This window comes from Theobroma cacao, chromosome 6, assembly GCF_000208745.1.
Source record: "Theobroma cacao cultivar B97-61/B2 chromosome 6, Criollo_cocoa_genome_V2, whole genome shotgun sequence".
In the NCBI taxonomy this organism is placed as follows: domain Eukaryota; kingdom Viridiplantae; phylum Streptophyta; class Magnoliopsida; order Malvales; family Malvaceae; genus Theobroma; species Theobroma cacao.
The window spans coordinates 17,331,527-17,338,142 of record NC_030855.1 but is presented as its reverse complement, the minus strand read 5'-3'; the positions used below and the strand labels follow the sequence as shown (position 1 = coordinate 17,338,142).

The following is a 6,616-nucleotide window of genomic DNA, read 5'->3' as shown; positions in this document are numbered from 1 at the left end:
ATAATATTATTTTATTCATTTTTTAATGTTTTATTAATTCCTTAAATTCTAGCCATCCATTTGTTTCCAAATTTTCACCATACACTTGTCCCACATATCCATAGCTTAGATAAAATTCTCAGACTTATCCAAAGTCTTGGTGGAGTAATTTTTGAAATTTAAACTTTTACCCCCGTAAAAGTCAAAAATTACATTTTTACCCCAAAAACTGAAAAATTGCCCATAGACATATTTTCATCCCTTATACTCATACCATTCTCCAATTTTTCAAATGTGATCTAAATTCTCTCAAAATCTCAAATTTTATCCGTAGGTGGAAAAATTACGATTTTGCCCTTACACTCCAAAAATCACCGAAATTAAACTTTTTCACTGCCAAACCCTCAAATTATACTCCAATACTCAAATTATACTCCAATAAGTTAAATGGGGCCAAAAAAATCTTTTCTAAAAATTTTCATTTTGTCCCCAGGTGGCAAATGACTATTTTACCCTTGGTTAGTGAAAATTTCGATTTGACTCCAAATTGATCCCCGAACTCCAAATCACCATTTTAAATCATTCCTGGACTATGAAACTCTTAATTTCACGTTAAAATTCCTATTTGAACTATTTCGAGGCTTAATCTACTCAATGGTACTATTAGGGGCAATATCATCTTTGAACGATTTCTCGAACTTTCTAAATATGCAAACATCCTATTGAGCATGTAAATGACGTCGTAATTATTTTATAGAACAGGGTTTGATAACTTGTTATATTGTAAAATTATGATTTAAATCGAATGGCTTATGAAAATATTTACATGAATGGCTGAATTGGTATTTGTGTTGAAATATATGAAATATATATTTAGCCTTGAAAGGCTGTGAATTACAATAATTTCCATATCATGTTATTGAATTTTATTGTATGGTGGGTTTAGCTAGCTGCAGTGGGCGGATTTTGTGGACCAGCCTATTAGAGGGGCACGAAATCCGGATATATATATGTACCTCGATCGGAGAGGAGCGTAGGGTTTCTCTTGAGGTATAGATAGAGTTCACGTCACGCTGAACCACCTCGTGATGATGAACTCCGCTAATGCCAAGGAACGGCTGTGTTTTTCTCAAACTAAAAATATGTTTTACGTGTATATGAAATTTTAACAACCTTGGCGGGCTCGAGTGTACGCCTCTAATCAAGGTGTCATCGAGTACTATTTGATGGCATGAGCCAAATGTTTATGAAAGTCATAAGCCTTAATGAGAAATTAAATGAAATACCATCGTTTGCATGGGTTGGGATAAATTTTCAAATTGTGAAATACTTAAAATGATGGGATATTTTAATTGTCTCTTTTTACTCGACTTTAACTGATTTAAATGATGTTTGTTTACTCACTGAGATTTTACAATCTCACCACCTTCATTTCCACCCATTTCAAGCTCAGAGTAGGTTGTAGGTAGCCGATTCCATCGAGGGCTTCCATTGGATTAGGTCCTCCAAACTGTAGGTTCACCGTTTTCCTCACTTCTAGTTATTCGTGGGCCTGCTTGATATTATAAATTAAATTAATTTAATTTAAATGCATTGGTTTACTGTGTCACAGTATGAATGAAATTATTTTGCTTTTACGTTACAAAAAGTATTTACGTATAACACTAAAATTACTGTTTATAAGAAAATAAATCATTTTATTGAACATTTTGTTTTATCTTCTCATTATGTTCAAATAATTATAATTTCATTTTAAATAAAGGTTTTAGATGCTTAAACTTATTTTGTTGTGAATTATGCGATTAGTACTTGCTTACTAAATTTTTAACTGGTTTCAAAATTTTTTAGTGAAAAATGACCAAAATGCCCCTGTGAGACGAAAACTTTTATTTTATCTGTTTTAAGTTTGAAATAGCTCAAAATCCTTTGGAACATAATATTTAGCAATGGTTACTCACTGGGGGAAATGAGAAACTGATATTAAGCCTTGCGGGGTTTTGGTTGGCATTCTGGAAGACGAGTGCCCATCGGGGCACCGCGACGGTTGTCATGAGCTCGAGGGGAGTTTCGGGTCGTGACACAAACAATCCTTAAATAAATAAGTAATAATTAACCTTAAGTGCTTAATTAAGATAGTAAATCCTAAATCAAAATCATCAAGTAGAAATTATTAAATAAAGAAAAAAATTAAAATTAAAAATATTAAAAATAAAATAAGAAAAAAAACCAAACTTACCAATTATTATGACATAAAAATTTAGTTACTGACTACAAGATTTTCTGCACAAAGAATCCTGACAAGCAAAAAAGTGTAAAAAAATGATTTTTGTTATCTCTACAGTATTTGGTAAAAAGAAAAGAGAACAAGAGTGAGTGGTTATATGATTTTGGAAAAGTGGGGTTTGGGAATACTTCTATTGCAATAGGTTTTATTTTAGTCCTATTAAAATTAGTTGTTAACTAATTGTTGTGAGGTATCTCACAAAGAATACTGGCAAGCAAAAAAGTGTAAAAAAATTATGACCTAAGAAGTGCAGACCAAGTTAAACAAATCAATAGGCAAGATACAAGAAATGTAATATGATTTGAACTCTTAGATAGAATTAAATTATGATTATGATTTAAGGGGTTGTTGAGCTATAAATAGATCTCTCAATTCATTTGTAAATACACACTTGAATAAGATCTTCTTACTCCCTCTAAATACTTTCTTTCCTTCGAAATACTTTTTCTTATATTTCTCTAATAGTTATTCTTTTAAGATTTATTTCATAACACGTTATCCAAACGATTCTCTGATCTCTCAAGGTTTGGTATTATTTTGTTTTCATCATCTTCATCCTGCAAAAGGATTTCAATAATTGGGTTTTGATATTTGGTTTTACCAAATAAGGTAAGTGTTGGTATAATTTTGTTTTCATCATCTCCAAGCTTTAAAATGATTTCAATGGCTGGTCTTTAATTTTTGATTGTAGCAAATTAGGTAAGTGATTTGATATCTCTTTGATGTTTTCATTCCCTAAAAATCAACCTTAATATGAATTTTGCTATCATGTATTATATATTATATTTTGTTCCTTGATTGGAAAGTGAATTTGCTATTATATAACTATTAATGAAAAATCATGAATGTATATTCCCTTAAGTGAATGCAACAAACGAGCTACTAATAAAAAATCATGAATTCGTCCATTTCCTGAAATGAATGCGACATCATTTAATAATTATGGTATGATCATGAATCCATCCATTCCTTGAAGTGAATACAACATCATTTAATAATTATGATTGCCATAATAATTTATACTATCATTATTTTAATTCTAAGAATAATTTTACCACCAAAAGTGGATAAATAATTTTATTATCAGAATCTAAAAATAATTTTATGACCAGAAGTGGATGGATAATTTTACCATCAAAGTGGATGGATGCCTTAACCCACTAACCCGCTAAAAATGGATAATCCACCAAAAGTGGATAACCCATCATAAGTGGATCACCCACCAAACGTGAATGGACACTTGTAACCTACAAAAAGTGGATGAATACTTTCAACCCACCAGAAGTGAAAAAATAATGAAAAGATAAAAATGGAAAAATAAAAGGAATATAGAAAACATATTGTCATTGATGTGGCATGAAAGACCATTGGTCACATACTTGTTGTATGTGTTGAATTTCATTAAGCATCACTGAAAACGAAAGCATCTTGTGATAATTTTAATCATCGCCAAGTTGATATAGCAAATCAAGATATTTGTCCACACTGAAGAAGGAATTTATCATTTGATTAGTAATGGAAATATCCGAGAATGAACTTAATAGTAATTGGTAAATTTTAGTATAATTATATTATAAAGATGCTTGAATATGTTCTTATTATATTTAAATGATATGTTATTATTATGTGTTTTAATTATGTATTTTTGTGTTAACTTGTAAATTTCTTGTTGTGTATATCTTATTTTATTGAAGAAAATTATGGATATTCATCTTTTTGAATCCAAAATCTATAATGTAAATATATGTCTAGCAGACATTGCTACAACGCACACTATATTTAAAGACAAGAAATATTTTTTTCCCATTTGACAATGGAAAATACCAATGTCAATACAATATCTAGTAGTACAATATTCATTGAAGGCTCCGGAAGAGCTAATATTTCACTACCTTAAGGGATAAAGTTTATAATTGTCATGACCCAAATTTCGGGCCATGACCGGCACATGGACCCAATGGACGTAGTCCACTAAGCCCAAGCAAGCCTATTAATCTGACATATTCATCATTCCATCATAAACTGCTAAGTCATATATCATAACTTAGAATTGAAATAATATTGAACATTGCCCCTCATACTGGCATACCAAACAAGTGTATATACACTGTCTACAACATGTATCTTAATAATTCACATTAGGTTCGTCTATACATAACAAAAGAAGACTCGATGTCTAGAGGAGAAACTTGACGAATGTATAGCTACTAAATGCCGAGACACCTACCAATAGTCGAGTCTACAAAGGTACCTTGACCTATTTACCAGCTGCCTCGTAATCTGAAAACATGAAGTTGAAAGCGGTGAGCATAAACTCAGTGAGTGAACAAGAAAAGGAACAAGCATACCATAAGGAATGTTTAACGAAATCATGATGCATTCATTTCCTCAAAACAATGCAATTGTTTTGGCTCTTTTAAACCCCTCATGTAAACCCCACATGAGTAAATCACTTTACAAAGATTCATGCTCAACTATGGTACCAAAAAAATGGAAAATATGGCAAAAACCCACAAGTTAGCAAAATGGACAGAAAGTTTCTCGCTGCAGCGAGAATGAATCTCGCTACAGCGAGGATCAGAACATCAAGGAAAAAGTCTCCTTTTCCCTTAAAACAAGCCATCCTGCTAACATAACAATAGCAACATGTAACACATGTAAACTCCCAAATTTCAACAAATCAAATGCTCACATATTTGCATTTACAACCATATACCCATCATCATCATGCACACCATCCCATCATCATCATCATGCACACCATCCCATCATCATCATTCCCAGCTTATGCGCACTCCCTACTCCCACATGGCTAGGTCATCATCGGGTTATGCGCACTCCCTACTCGCACATAACTGGGTCATCACTGGGTTATGTGCACTCCCTACTCGCACATAATCGGGTCATCATCGGCTTATGCGCACTCCCTACTCGCACATAGCCGAGTCAATATCATTACACAACAATGTATTCATACATATATATCAACACAATGTGGTAGTGCATGAATCAATAATAGTCACATGTCACAACATAAACCATTTCTCAAGAGCTTGTTCCCAAGGCACTCATTTTTAAGAAAAGTTGTATAAAATCATTCAAACACTTTGTACAAAATAGTCACATTCCCAAAATAGTTTTGATAGGCAGTCCACTCACCGATATTAGGAGTACAAATACTCCTATTTTTAGTCCATGGGTACAGTCCTTTACCCGTATCCAATGGCTCACCACCTAGCCATAATCCATGACACATATTCCAATTAAATTATGTTTAACAGTCATAAGCTATTTCAGGCTCAATATATATATGATATGAAATTAAAAATGCACAGGTAGCCATCTAGACCCGGTATTGGTCTAAGTCGATTTTTTTATCCGATTAATTAGCCAATGCGTCCAATTTCACTCCAACTTGCTCCATTTCTTTTCCAATCCCTCAATTCACCAAGCACAAACTAATTAACACACAATTAGGCAAAATTTATCTTCATTTTTCTTCTTGAAACTTTCGACCAACAAGGGCACACTAACTCCGTGATTTTTTCCTACTTAATTTTCTCACCATTATTCATTAATTCCTACACCAAAAACTATTATTTCTTAATCAAATCACCTAGAATAACATCCCATTCTTCCTCATTATTCACTTAGAGAATTCGGCTATTGATGGGCACCAAACCTTTGGTGGTTTTCTTCACTTGTTTTCATGCTACACATCATTAATCACCTAAAAACACTAACATACCTAAAAATCAAACCAATCCAAGATCATTCTCTCTCCATACCCATTTTGCCTACCACTTATTCACTATGAAATCATGTTTCTCAACCATAGAAATAAGAAAATAAAGCATGGGTATTGTAAATCTCAAGTAAAAATAAAGAATTTTCACTTTACCTTGCTTAATTCCTTGGAATCCCACACTTTTTCTTCAATTTTCCCACCTAGGGTTTGTGTTCTTTCCTTTCCTCTTCATTTCATGCTTTGGCTAGCCATATGGGTGAGACTAAGAGAGTTTTAAATAGATTTTACAAGAAAATTCTAGAATGATCCAAGCTTGACACATGGCATGTTTCCATTGGTCCATGTGCAATACTTATCCATTAAGCAATCTCTCTCCACCACATAAAATGTTTCAATTATCCACAATGTAAAATGTTAATGGCTAAAATCCATTGGCATGACAAGTGTCAGGTGGTGTAAAATTCTAAAAATTCCCATTTTATCCTCCGGTGATAAAATTACCATTTTGCCCCTAGAACATGAAAATCATCAAAATTTTTATTTCCTTGTCATTTCACCCATATTTTCATCATTCATTTATGCTTTCGGCCTACTTAAGCCATAAT

General features: G+C 32.6%; 1 long non-coding RNA gene across 1 annotated transcript; it reads right to left on the bottom strand.

The window, feature by feature from the left end:
* Positions 4,320 to 6,203, bottom strand: LOC108662534. The gene is made up of 2 exons (XR_001928417.1): positions 6,165 to 6,203; positions 4,320 to 4,543 (listed from the first exon to the last, which is right to left on the bottom strand). It is a non-coding gene; the product is annotated as an uncharacterized LOC108662534 (long non-coding RNA).